The sequence below is a fragment of the Acipenser ruthenus genome, chromosome 32, assembly GCF_902713425.1.
Source record: "Acipenser ruthenus chromosome 32, fAciRut3.2 maternal haplotype, whole genome shotgun sequence".
Taxonomy (NCBI): Eukaryota; Metazoa; Chordata; class Actinopteri; order Acipenseriformes; family Acipenseridae; genus Acipenser; species Acipenser ruthenus.
Window position 1 is genome coordinate 4,667,940 of NC_081220.1, and position 13,294 is coordinate 4,681,233.

At 39.0% G+C, this 13,294-nt stretch overlaps 14 non-coding genes across 14 annotated transcripts; 12 read left to right on the forward strand and 2 right to left on the reverse strand.

Annotated features, from left to right (window-relative positions):
- Positions 1-36: 36 nt before the first annotated feature.
- Positions 37-109, forward strand: trnav-uac (transfer RNA valine (anticodon UAC)). The gene has a single exon. It is a non-coding gene; the product is annotated as a tRNA-Val (tRNA).
- A 508-nt stretch (positions 110-617) lies between these two features.
- On the forward strand, positions 618-689 carry trnaw-cca (transfer RNA tryptophan (anticodon CCA)). The gene has a single exon. It is a non-coding gene; the product is annotated as a tRNA-Trp (tRNA).
- A 1,121-nt stretch (positions 690-1,810) lies between these two features.
- Positions 1,811-1,882, reverse strand: trnam-cau (transfer RNA methionine (anticodon CAU)). The gene has a single exon. It is a non-coding gene; the product is annotated as a tRNA-Met (tRNA).
- Positions 1,883-2,414: 532 nt separating this feature from the next.
- Positions 2,415-2,488, forward strand: trnav-uac (transfer RNA valine (anticodon UAC)). Its single transcript has one exon. It is a non-coding gene; the product is annotated as a tRNA-Val (tRNA).
- Positions 2,489-2,996: 508 nt separating this feature from the next.
- Positions 2,997-3,068, forward strand: trnaw-cca (transfer RNA tryptophan (anticodon CCA)). The gene has a single exon. It is a non-coding gene; the product is annotated as a tRNA-Trp (tRNA).
- Positions 3,069-4,189: 1,121 nt separating this feature from the next.
- trnam-cau (transfer RNA methionine (anticodon CAU)) lies at positions 4,190-4,261 on the reverse strand. Its single transcript has one exon. It is a non-coding gene; the product is annotated as a tRNA-Met (tRNA).
- A 502-nt stretch (positions 4,262-4,763) lies between these two features.
- On the forward strand, positions 4,764-4,836 carry trnav-uac (transfer RNA valine (anticodon UAC)). The gene has a single exon. It is a non-coding gene; the product is annotated as a tRNA-Val (tRNA).
- A 508-nt stretch (positions 4,837-5,344) lies between these two features.
- On the forward strand, positions 5,345-5,416 carry trnaw-cca (transfer RNA tryptophan (anticodon CCA)). Its single transcript has one exon. It is a non-coding gene; the product is annotated as a tRNA-Trp (tRNA).
- A 1,715-nt stretch (positions 5,417-7,131) lies between these two features.
- Positions 7,132-7,204, forward strand: trnav-uac (transfer RNA valine (anticodon UAC)). The gene has a single exon. It is a non-coding gene; the product is annotated as a tRNA-Val (tRNA).
- A 508-nt stretch (positions 7,205-7,712) lies between these two features.
- On the forward strand, positions 7,713-7,784 carry trnaw-cca (transfer RNA tryptophan (anticodon CCA)). Its single transcript has one exon. It is a non-coding gene; the product is annotated as a tRNA-Trp (tRNA).
- Positions 7,785-9,498: 1,714 nt separating this feature from the next.
- Positions 9,499-9,571, forward strand: trnav-uac (transfer RNA valine (anticodon UAC)). Its single transcript has one exon. It is a non-coding gene; the product is annotated as a tRNA-Val (tRNA).
- A 508-nt stretch (positions 9,572-10,079) lies between these two features.
- Positions 10,080-10,151, forward strand: trnaw-cca (transfer RNA tryptophan (anticodon CCA)). The gene has a single exon. It is a non-coding gene; the product is annotated as a tRNA-Trp (tRNA).
- Positions 10,152-11,864: 1,713 nt separating this feature from the next.
- trnav-uac (transfer RNA valine (anticodon UAC)) lies at positions 11,865-11,937 on the forward strand. Its single transcript has one exon. It is a non-coding gene; the product is annotated as a tRNA-Val (tRNA).
- A 508-nt stretch (positions 11,938-12,445) lies between these two features.
- Positions 12,446-12,517, forward strand: trnaw-cca (transfer RNA tryptophan (anticodon CCA)). The gene has a single exon. It is a non-coding gene; the product is annotated as a tRNA-Trp (tRNA).
- Positions 12,518-13,294: the final 777 nt, after the last annotated feature.

The window sequence follows — 13,294 nt, forward strand, 5'->3', positions numbered from 1 at the left end:
GATTGCAATTATTTGAGATGCTGCATGTTTCGACAAGGTTCCATAGTGTAGTGGTTATCACGTCTGCTTTACACGCAGAAGGCCCTGGGTTCGATCCCCAGTGGAACCACTGCAGTTTGTTTTTAAATTATATCAATCCCTGGTCAAGACAAAGTCTCTCTGGGGTTGGCCTGTCATTAGATTGCCGATGTAAGATCCCTGGTCCCATCGTAGAAGCGGGATAGTTTATTCACAAATATATACATACACGTTTGTTTATGTTTCTTTTGTTGGTAAATTAACCCAATACATTATTACATTCTGCCACGTAATTAGACGATCAAAGCCCATTTGTGCCAGTGCGCATTCAAAGGAGACGCGCTGAGAGAATCCTAGTTAAATACTAGTTTTACTGATTTAAACTAGTTGTTTAATGTTTTCTTTACTTTTAAAGCTGAGAATTAAACACACTTGCGACAACTTCATAGCCCTGCTGGCTACGAACACGTATCGAGTCGGCTGTTTCCTATAACCCTGGTGATACCGAGTGTTTTCCAAGTATCAGCATCGGCATTACCATGCGTTTGGCATGCTTGCTGTGCACTCTAGCATTGCATAACAAGCATGTAGTATGCCCGGACTTCGTGGCGCAACGGTAGCGCGTCTGACTCCAGATCAGAAGGTTGCGTGTTCAAATCACGTCGAGGTCAAAGCCTTCTTTGTTTCTATTCCGCACTATTTCGTTTTTTAACGTGTTTGGATTTGAATGTTTCTGTGCATTTATTTAAACAATTTAGCCTACACAACATATCGATTGTATAGCGATCAAACAGAGATTTATTGTATTGTGATTCTTTTTTATGTTTCATTTGATACTGCACAATAAATTAAAGTGACTCCCAAATTAATGTTGGCCAGTCTTCAATGACATAGTTGGGGAATAAAGTCATATTAACACTTCCTTGCATGTTATATTGAAAACAGCTCTACAAATACTAGTTTTGAAGAAACTCAAAGTACAGCAAGTAATGATTGATGCCTTAAAGCTTAACAGACCTTTACAAATTAACAAAGAAAACATAAAAAAGGGGCACATAGTCGGCAGGATGTGAACATGAGCGGGGAAACTCCAACATCTTTTAAGTCCATCACCTTAACTACTTGGCCAAAACTACTTTGTGTAAAGTACCAAGTTCTATAAACATATCACAGACCAAGAACAAATACACACAGTTTGTTTTTAATAAAACATTGACCAAACCACAATCCCTGGTTTAGGAGGCTAGTGCCTTATCCTTTAGGTGACTGCGGCACTTTCATATGGATAGTAGTCAGCGTGACAAAATACGACCAGAGGGAAAAAAGCAGTGGTTTCCCTGTCATTCCATTGCCATATTACATTGTGCATGTTCAGAATATGCAGGAATCCTGAAAACAGCATTGTAATATGTGAACAAATCAATAACCGAATTTAATTAACGCATGGATTAAACGCTATTGAGTGTTACAGTTGTTAATTAACTTGCAAAGCAAACGTTTTAGAGCTCAATTTTTAAGAGAGTTCAAGAGCTGACATATGCAGCAGCTGGCAATATTGACGTATTCCCAAGGGCTTTATCTTTTGGTCTATCTGGGAACAATTTAAAAAGAAAAGAAAGCAATGTCATTTGTAAAGAAACGAATTTGATAGAAAACCTAACGTTTTCGAGGTTAGTTGTCGATTTAAATGTTCCAGTAATGTGCACATTTCCCTGATTGCGAATATAATACGAAGTCTTGCCTTCAGTTAATATTTTAGAAAAACTGCTTTGCAAACAGAAGAAAAACAAGCTAGCAGAGGATGGTTTCGATCCATCGACCTCTGGGTTATGGGCCCAGCACGCTTCCGCTGCGCCACTCTGCTGCTGTTGCCGCATAACTGAATTACCAAGCAGCAGAAAAAAAAAAAAAAAAAACTGAACTCATCGTTTTAACCAGCCACACGGCAGTGGCCGGGCCAAACCATGGAAATGTCGTAAATCAGAGATGATCCGTTTTCTTTTCTCCCAAATACGTTATGCAAAGTATGCAACTTTTCTGCCCACTTTGATCACAGGCAGTTTTATTCCCCAGTTTCGGCGGCCAATTCCAATATTCTGTCTCTCGAAAGCATCTTAAATCGTGGAAAGCGCTCTTTGTTTAAAATTACACAGAAGTCTTCTTTTGTTCGACCAGGCTTACAATTAGATATTTTCTTCTTTTCAAATAGATTTTTTGAAGCGCATATGGGGCGCTATAGAAAATATATATGATTAATTGATTGAATGTTGGCCTGCGTTCGGTCTGGCAGGGTTAATTCTTAAAAAGACAACGCCGAAGGGTCTGATAAATTATTGCAATTATTTGAGATGCTGTATGTAGACAATAATGTAGGAGCACCACCACTGTTTCGACAAGGTTTCATAGTGTAGTGGTTATCACGTCTGCTTTACACGCAGAAGGCCCCTGGGTTCGATCCCCAGTGGAACCACTGCAGTTTGTTTTTAAATTATATCAATCCCTGGTCAAGACAAAGTCTCTCTGGGGTTGGCCTGTCATTAGATTGCCGATGTAAGATCCCTGGTCCCATCGTAGAAGCAGGATAGTTTATTCACAAATAAATACATACACGTTTGTTTATGTTTCTTTTGTTGGTAAATTAACCCAATACATTATTGCATTCTGCCACGTAATTAGACGATCAAAGCCCATTTGTGCCAGTGCGCATTCAAAGGAGACGCGCTGAGAGAATCCTAGTTAAATACTAGTTTTACTGATTTAAACTAGTTGTTTAATGTTTTCTTTACTTTTAAAGCTGAGAATTAAACACACTTGCGACAACTTCATAGCCCTGCTGGCTACGAACACGTATCGAGTCGGCTGTTTCCTATAACCCTGGTGATACCGAGTGTTTTCCAAGTATCAGCATCGGCATTACCATGCGTTTGGCATGCTTGCTGTGCACTCTAGCATTGCATAACAAGCATATAGTATGCCCGGACTTCGTGGCGCAACGGTAGCGCGTCTGTCTCCAGATCAGAAGGTTGCGTGTTCAAATCACGTCGAGGTCAAAGCCTTCTTTGTTTCTATTCCGCACTATTTCGTTTTTTAACGTGTTTGGATTTGAATGTTTCTGTGCATTTATTTAAACAATTTAGCCTACACAACATATCGATTGTATAGCGATCAAACAGAGATTTATTGTATTGTGATTCTTTTTTATGTTTCATTTGATACTGCACAATAAATTAAAGTGACTCCCAAATTAATGTTGGCCAGTCTTCAATGACATAGTTGGGGAATAAAGTCATATTAACACTTCCTTGCATGTTATATTGAAAACAGCTCTACAAATACTAGTTTTGAAGAAACTCAAAGTACAGCAAGTAATGATTGATGCCTTAAAGCTTAACAGACCTTTACAAATTAACAAAGAAAACATAAAAAAGGGGCACATAGTCGGCAGGATGTGAACATGAGCGGGGAAACTCCAACATCTTTTAATTCCATCACCTTAACTACTTGGCCAAAACTACTTTGTGTAAAGTACCAAGTTCTATAAACATATCACAGACCAAGAACAAATACACACAGTTTGTTTTTAATAAAACATTGACCAAACCACAATCCCTGGTTTAGGAGGCTAGTGCCTTATCCTTTAGGTGACTGCGGCACTTTCATATGGATAGTAGTCAGCGTGACAAAATACGACCAGAGGGAAAAAAGCAGTGGTTTCCCTGTCATTCCATTGCCATATTACATTGTGCATGTTCAGAATATGCGGGAATCCTGAAAACAGCATTGTAATATGTGAACAAATCAATAACCGAATTTAATTAACGCATGGATTAAACGCTATTGAGTGTTACGGTTGTTAATTAACTTGCAAAGCAAACGTTTTAGAGCTCAATTTTTAAGAGAGTTCAAGAGCTGACATATGCAGGAGCTGGCAATATTGACGTATTCCCAAGGGCTTTATCTTTTGGTCTTTCTGGGAACAATTTAAAAAGAAAAGAAAGCAATGTCATTTGTAAAGAAACGAATTTGATAGAAAACCTAACGTTTTCGAGGTTAGTTGTCGATTTAAATGTTCCAGTAATGTGCACATTTCCCTGATTGCGAATATAATACGAAGTCTTGCCTTCAGTTAATATTTTAGAAAAACTGCTTTGCAAACAGAAGAAAAACAAGCTAGCAGAGGATGGTTTCGATCCATCGACCTCTGGGTTATGGGCCCAGCACGCTTCCGCTGCGCCACTCTGCTGCTGTTGCCGCATAACTGAATTACCAAGCAGCAGAAAAAAAAAAAAAAAAACTGAACTCATCGTTTTAACCAGCCACACGGCAGTGGCCGGGCCAAACCATGGAAACGTCGTAAATCAGAGATGATCCGTTTTCTTTTCTCCCAAATACGTTATGCAAAGTATGCAACTTTTCTGCCCACTTTGATCACAGGCAGTTTTATTCCCCAGTTTCGGCGGCCAATTCCAATATTCTGTCTCTCGAAAGCATCTTAAATCGTGGAAAGCGCTCTTTGTTTAAAATTACACAGAAGACTTCTTTTGTTCGACCAGGCTTACAATTAGATATTTTCTTCTTTTCAAATAGATTTTTTGAAGCGCATATGGGGCGCTATAGAAAATATATATGATTAATTGATTGAATGTTGGCCTGCGTTCGGCCTGGCAGGGGTAATTCTTAAAAAGACGCCGCCGAAGGGTCTGATAAATGATTGCAATTATTTGAGATGCTGCATGTTTCGACAAGGTTCCATAGTGTAGTGGTTATCACGTCTGCTTTACACGCAGAAGGCCCTGGGTTCGATCCCCAGTGGAACCACTGCAGTTTGTTTTTAAATTATATCAATCCCTGGTCAAGACAAAGTCTCTCTGGGGTTGGCCTGTCATTAGATTGCCGATGTAAGATCCCTGGTCCCATCGTAGAAGCAGGATAGTTTATTCACAAATAAATACATACACGTTTGTTTATGTTTCTTTTGTTGGTAAATTAACCCAATACATTATTACATTCTGCCACGTAATTAGACGATCAAAGCCCATTTGTGCCAGTGCGCATTCAAAGGAGACGCGCTGAGAGAATCCTAGTTAAATACTAGTTTTACTGATTTAAACTAGTTGTTTAATGTTTTCTTTACTTTTAAAGCTGAGAATTAAACACACTTGCGACAACTTCATAGCCCTGCTGGCTACGAACACGTATCGAGTCGGCTGTTTCCTATAACCCTGGTGATACCGAGTGTTTTCCAAGTATCAGCATCGGCATTACCATGCGTTTGGCATGCTTGATGTGCACTCTAGCATTGCATAACAAGCATGTAGTATGCCCGGACTTCGTGGCGCAACGGTAGCGCGTCTGACTCCAGATCAGAAGGTTGCGTGTTCAAATCACGTCGAGGTCAAAGCCTTCTTTGTTTCTATTCCGCACTATTTCGTTTTTTAACGTGTTTGGATTTGAATGTTTCCGTGCATTTATTTAAACAATTTAGCCTACACAACATATCGATTGTATAGCGATCAAACAGTGATTTATTGTATTGTGATTCTTTTTTATGTTTCATTTGATACTGCACAATAAATTAAAGTGACTCCCAAATTAATGTTGGCCAGTCTTCAATGACTTAGTTGGGGAATAAAGTCATATTAACACTTCCTTGCATGTTATATTGAAAACAGCTCTACAAATACTAGTTTTGAAGAAACTTAAAGTACAGCAAGTAATGATTGATGCCTTAAAGCTTAACAGACCTTTACAAATTAACAAAGAAAACATAAAAAAGGGGCACATAGTCGGCAGGATGTGAACATGAGCGGGGAAACTCCAACATCTTTTAAGTCCATCACCTTAACTACTTGGCCAAAACTACTTTGTGTAAAGTACCAAGTTCTATAAACATATCACAGACCAAGAACAAATACACACAGTTTGTTTTTAATAAAACATTGACCAAACCACAATCCCTGGTTTAGGAGGCTAGTGCCTTATCCTTTAGGTGACTGCGGCACTTTCATATGGATAGTAGTCAGCGTGACAAAATACGACCAGAGGGAAAAAAGCAGTGGTTTCCCTGTCATTCCATTGCCATATTACATTGTGCATGTTCAGAATATGCGGGAGTCCTGAAAACAGCATTGTAATATGTGAACAAATCAATAACCAAATTTAATTAACGCATGGATTAAACGCTATTGAGTGTTACGGTTGTTAATTAACTTGCAAAGCAAACGTTTTAGAGCTCAATTTTTAAGAGAGTTCAAGAGCTGACATATGCAGGAGCTGGCAATATTGACGTATTCCCAATGGCTTTATCTTTTGGTCTTTCTGGGAACAATTTAAAAAGAAAAGAAAGCAATGTCATTTGTAAAGAAACGAATTTGATAGAAAACCTAACGTTTTCGAGGTTAGTTGTCGATTTAAATGTTCCAGTAATGTGCACATTTCCCTGATTGCGAATATAATACGAAGTCTTGCCTCCAGTTAATATTTTAGAAAAACTGCTTTGCAAACAGAAGAAAAACAAGCTAGCAGAGGATGGTTTCGATTGATCGACCTCTGGGTTATGGGCCCAGCACGCTTCCGCTGCGCCACTCTGCTGCTGTTGCCGCATAACTGAATTACCAAGCAGCAGAAAAAAAACTGAACTCATCGTTTTAACCAGCCACACGGCAGTGGCCGGGCCAAACCATGGAAACGTCGTAAATCAGAGATGATCCGTTTTCTTTTCTCCCAAATATGTTATGCAAAGTATGCAACTTTTCTGCCCACTTTGATCACAGGCAGTTTTATTCCCCAGTTTCGGCGGCCAATTCCAATATTCTGTCTCTCGAAAGCATCTTAAATCGTGGAAAGCGCTCTTTGTTTAAAATTACACAGAAGACTTCTTTTCTTCGAAAAGGCTTACAATTAGATATTTTCTTCTTTTCAAATAGATTTTTTGAAGCGCATATGGAGCGCTATAGAAAATATATATGATTAATTGATTGAATGTTGGCCTGCGTTCGGTCTGGCAGGGTTAATTCTTATAAAGACAACGCCGAAGGGTCTGATAAATGATTGCAATTATTTGAGATGCTGCATGTAGACAATAATGTAGGAGCACCACCACTGTTTCGACAAGGTTCCATAGTGTAGTGGTTATCACGTCTGCTTTACACGCAGAAGGCCCTGGGTTCGATCCCCAGTGGAACCACTGCAGTTTGTTTTTAAATTATATCAATCCCTGGTCAAGACAAAGTCTCTCTGGGGTTGGCCTGTCATTAGATTGCCGATGTAAGATCCCTGGTCCCATCGTAGAAGCAGGATAGTTTATTCACAAATAAATACATACACGTTTGTTTATGTTTCTTTTGTTGGTAAATTAACCCAATACATTATTGCATTCTGCCACGTAATTAGACGATCAAAGCCCATTTGTGCCAGTGCGCATTCAAAGGAGACGCGCTGAGAGAATCCTAGTTAAATACTAGTTTTACTGATTTAAACTAGTTGTTTAATGTTTTCTTTACTTTTAAAGCTGAGAATTAAACACACTTGCGACAACTTCATAGCCCTGCTGGCTACGAACACGTATCGAGTCGGCTGTTTCCTATAACCCTGGTGATAGCGAGTGTTTTCCAAGTATCAGCATCGGCATTACCATGCGTTTGGCATGCTTGCTGTGCACTCTAGCATTGCATAACAAGCATGTAGTATGCCCGGACTTCGTGGCGCAACGGTAGCGCGTCTGACTCCAGATCAGAAGGTTGCGTGTTCAAATCACGTCGAGGTCAAAGCCTTCTTTGTTTCTATTCCGCACTATTTCGTTTTTTAACGTGTTTGGATTTGAATGTTTCCGTGCATTTATTTAAACAATTTAGCCTACACAACATATCGATTGTATAGCGATCAAACAGAGATTTATTGTATTGTGATTCATTTTTATGTTTCATTTGATACTGCACAATAAATTAAAGTGACTCCCAAATTAATGTTGGCCAGTCTTCAATGACATAGTTGGGGAATAAAGTCATATTAACACTTCCTTGCATGTTATATTGAAAACAGCTCTACAAATACTAGTTTTGAAGAAACTTAAAGTACAGCAAGTAATGATTGATGCCTTAAAGCTTAACAAACCTTTACAAATTAACAAAGAAAACATAAAAAGGGGCACATAGTCGGCAGGATGTGAACATGAGCGGGGAAACTCCAACATCTTTTAAGTCCATCACCTTAACTACTTGGCCAAAACTACTTTGTGTAAAGTACCAAGTTCTATAAACATATCACAGACCAAGAACAAATACACACAGTTTGTTTTTAATAAAATATTGACCAAACCACAATCCCTGGTTTAGGAGGCTAGTTCCTTATCCTTTAGGTGACTGCGGCACTTTCATATGGATAGTAGTCAGCGTGACAAAATACGACCAGAGTGAAAAAAGCAGTGGTTTCCCTGTCATTCCATTGCCATATTACATTGTGCATGTTCAGAATATGTGGGTATCCTGAAAACAGCATTGTAATATGTGAACAAATCAATAACCGAATTTAATTAACGCATGGATTAAACGCTATTGAGTGTTACGGTTGTTAATTAACTTGCAAAGCAAACGTTTTAGAGCTCAATTTTTAAGAGAGTTCAAGAGCTGATATATGCAGGAGCTGGCAATATTGACGTATTCCTAATGGCTTTATCTTTTGGTCTTTCTGGGAACAATTTAAAAAGAAAAGAAAGCAATGTCATTTGTAAAGAAACGAATTTGATAGAAAACCTAACGTTTTCGAGGTTAGTTGTCGATTTAAATGTTCCAGTAATGTGCACATTTCCCTGATTGCGAATATAATACGAAGTCTTGCCTCCAGTTAATATTTTAGAAAAACTGCTTTGCAAACAGAAGAAAAACAAGCTAGCAGAGGATGGTTTCGATCCATCGACCTCTGGATTATGGGCCCAGCACGCTTCCGCTGCGCCACTCTGCTGCTGTTGCCGCATAACTGAATTACCAAGCAGCAGAAAAAAAACTGAACTCATCGTTTTAACCAGCCACACGGCAGTGGCCGGGCCAAACCATGGAAACGTCGTAAATCAGAGATGATCCGTTTTCTTTTCTCCCAAATACGTTATGCAAAGTATGCAACTTTTCTGCCCACTTTGATCACAGGCAGTTTTATTCCCCAGTTTCGGCAGCCAATTCCAATATTCTGTCTCTCGAAAGCATCTTAAATCGTGGAAAGCGCTCTTTGTTTAAAATTACACAGAAGACTTCTTTTCTTCGACCAGGCTTACAATTAGATATTTTCTTCTTTTCAAATAGATTTTTTGAAGCGCATATAGGGCGCTATAGAAAATATATATGATTAATTGATTGAATGTTGGCCTGCGTTCGGTCTGGCAGCGTTAATTCTTAAAAAGACAAAGCCGAAGGGTCTGATAAATGATTGCAATTATTTGAGATGCTGCATGTAGACAATAATGTAGGAGCACCACCACTGTTTCGACAAGGTTCCATAGTGTAGTGGTTATCACGTCTGCTTTACACGCAGAAGGCCCTGGGTTCGATCCCCAGTGGAACCACTGCAGTTTGTTTTTAAATTATATCAATCCCTGGTCAAGACAAAGTCTCTCTGGGGTTGGCCTGTCATTAGATTGCCGATGTAAGATCCCTGGTCCCATCGTAGAAGCAGGATAGTTTATTCACAAATAAATACATACATGTTTGTTTATGTTTCTTTTGTTGGTAAATTAACCCAATACATTATTGCATTCTGCCACGTAATTAGACGATCAAAGCCCATTTGTGCCAGTGCGCATTCAAAGGAGACGCGCTGAGAGAATCCTAGTTAAATACTAGTTTTACTGATTTAAACTAGTTGTTTAATGTTTTCTTTACTTTTAAAGCTGAGAATTAAACACACTTGCGACAACTTCATAGCCCTGCTGGCTACGAACACGTATCGAGTCGGCTGTTTCCTATAACCCTGGTGATAGCGAGTGTTTTCCAAGTATCAGCATCGGCATTACCATGCGTTTGGCATGCTTGCTGTGCACTCTAGCATTGCATAACAAGCATGTAGTATGCCCGGACTTCGTGGCGCAACGGTAGCGCGTCTGACTCCAGATCAGAAGGTTGCGTGTTCAAATCACGTCGAGGTCAAAGCCTTCTTTGTTTCTATTCCGCACTATTTCGTTTTTTAACGTGTTTGGATTTGAATGTTTCCGTGCATTTATTTAAACAATTTAGCCTACACAACATATCGATTGTATAGCGATCAAACAGAGATTTATTGTATTGTGATTCATTTTTATGTTTCATTTGATACTGCACAATAAATTAAAGTGACTCCCAAATTAATGTTGGCCAGTCTTCAATGACATAGTTGGGGAATAAAGTCATATTAACACTTCCTTGCATGTTATATTGAAAACAGCTCTACAAATACTCGTTTTGAAGAAACTTAAAGTACAGCAAGTAATGATTGATGCCTTAAAGCTTAACAGACCTTTACAAATTAACAAAGAAAACATAAAAAGGGGCACATAGTCGGCAGGATGTGAACATGAGCGGGGAAACTCCAACATCTTTTAAGTCCATCACCTTAACTACTTGGCCAAAACTACTTTGTGTAAAGTACCAAGTTCTATGAACATATCACAGACCAATTACAAATACACACAGTTTGTTTTTAATAAAACATTGACCAAACCACAATCCCTGGTTTAGGAGGCTAGTGCCTTATCCTTTAGGTGACTGCGGCACTTTCATATGGATAGTAGTCAGCGTGACAAAATACGACCAGAGGGAAAAAAGCAGTGGTTTCCCTGTCATTCCATTGTCATATTACATTGTGCATGTTCAGAATATGCGGGAATCCTGAAAACAGCATTGTAATATGTGAACAAATCAATAACCGAATTTAATTAACGCATGGATTAAACGCTATTGAGTGTTACGGTTGTTAATTAACTTGCAAAGCAAACGTTTTAGAGCTCAATTTTTAAGAGAGTTCAAGAGCTGACATATGCAGGAGCTGGCAATATTGACGTATTCCCAAGGGCTTTATCTTTTGGTCTTTCTGGGAACAATTTAAAAAGAAAAGAAAGCAATGTCATTTGTAAAGAAACGAATTTGATAGAAAACCTAACGTTTTCGAGGTTAGTTGTCGATTTAAATGTTCCAGTAATGTGCACATTTCCCTGATTGCGAATATAATACGAAGTCTTGCCTTCAGTTAATATTTTAGAAAAACTGCTTTGCAAACAGAAGAAAAACAAGCTAGCAGAGAATGGTTTCGATCCATCGACCTCTGGGTTATGGGCCAAGCAAGCTTCCGCTGCGCCACTCTGCTGCTGTTGCCGCATAACTGAATTACCAAGCAGCAGAAAAAAACTGAACTCATCGTTTTAACCAGCCACACGGCAGTGGCCGGGCCAAACCATGGAAACGTCGTAAATCAGAGATGATCCGTTTTCTTTTCTCCCAAATACGTTATGCAAAGTATGCAACTTTTCTGCCCACTTTGATCACAGGCAGTTTTATTCCCCAGTTTCGGCGGCCAATTCCAATATTCTGTCTCTCGAAAGCATCTTAAATCGTGGAAAGCGCTCTTTGTTTAAAATTACACAGAAGACTTCTTTTCTTCGACCAGGCTTACAATTAGATATTTTCTTCTTTTCAAATAGATTTTTTGAAGCGCATATGGGGCGCTATAGAAAATATATATGATTAATTGATTGAATGTTGGCCTGCGTTCGGTCTGGCAGGGTTAATTCTTAAAAAGACAACGCCGAAGGGTCTGATAAATGATTGCAATTATTTGAGATGCTGCGTGTAGACAATAATGTAGGAGCACCACCACTGTTTCGACAAGGTTCCATAGTGTAGTGGTTATCACGTCTGCTTTACACGCAGAAGGCCCTGGGTTCGATCCCCAGTGGAACCACTGCAGTTTGTTTTTAAATTATATCAATCCCTGGTCAAGACAAAGTCTCTCTGGGGTTGGCCTGTCATTAGATTGCCGATGTAAGATCCCTGGTCCCATCGTAGAAGCAGGATAGTTTATTCACAAATAAATACATACACGTTTGTTTATGTTTCTTTTGTTGGTAAATTAACCCAATACATTATTGCATTCTGCCACGTAATTAGACGATCAAAGCCCATTTGTGCCAGTGCGCATTCAAAGGAGACGCGCTGAGAGAATCCTAGTTAAATACTAGTTTTACTGATTTAAACTAGTTGTTTAATGTTTTCTTTACTTTTAAAGCTGAGAATTAAACACACTTGCGACAACTTCATAGCCCTGCTGGCTACAAACACGTATCGAGTCGGCTGTTTCCTATAACCCTGGTGATAGCGAGTGTTTTCCAAGTATCAGCATCGGCATTACCATGCGTTTGGCATGCTTGCTGTGCACTCTAGCATTGCATAACAAGCATGTAGTATGCCCGGACTTCGTGGCGCAACGGTAGCGCGTCTGGCTCCAGATCAGAAGGTTGCGTGTTCAAATCACGTCGAGGTCAAAGCCTTCTTTGTTTCTATTCCGCACTATTTCGTTTTTTAACGTGTTTGGATTTGAATGTTTCCGTGCATTTATTTAAACAATTTAGCCTACACAACATATCGATTGTATAGCGATCAAACAGAGATTTATTGTATTGTGATTCTTTTTTATGTTTCAGTTGATACTGCACAATAAATTAAAGTGACTCCCAAATTAATGTTGGCCAGTCTTCAATGACATAGTTGGGGAATAAAGTCATATTAACACTTCCTTGCATGTTATATTGAAAACAGCTCTACAAATACTAGTTTTGAAGAAACTTAAAGTACAGCAAGTAATGATTGATGCCTTAAAGCTTAACAGACCTTTACAAATTAACAAAAAAAACATAAAAAAGGGGCACATAGTCAGCAGGATGTGAACATGAGCGGGGAAACTCCAACATCTTTTAAGTCCATCACCTTAACTACTTGGCCAAAACTACTTTGTGTAAAGTACCAAGTTCTATAAACATATCACAGACCAAGAACAAATACACACAGTTTGTTTTTAATAAAACATTGACCAAACCACAATCCCTGGTTTAGGAGGCTAGTGCCTTATCCTTTAGGTGACTGCGGCACTTTCATATGGATAGTAGTCAGCGTGACAAAATACGACCAGAGGGAAAAAAGCAGTGGTTTCCCTGTCATTCCATTGCCATATTACATTGTGCATGTTCAGAATATGCGGGAATCCTGAAAACAGCATTGTAATATGTGAACAAATCAATAACCGAATTTAATTAACGCATGGA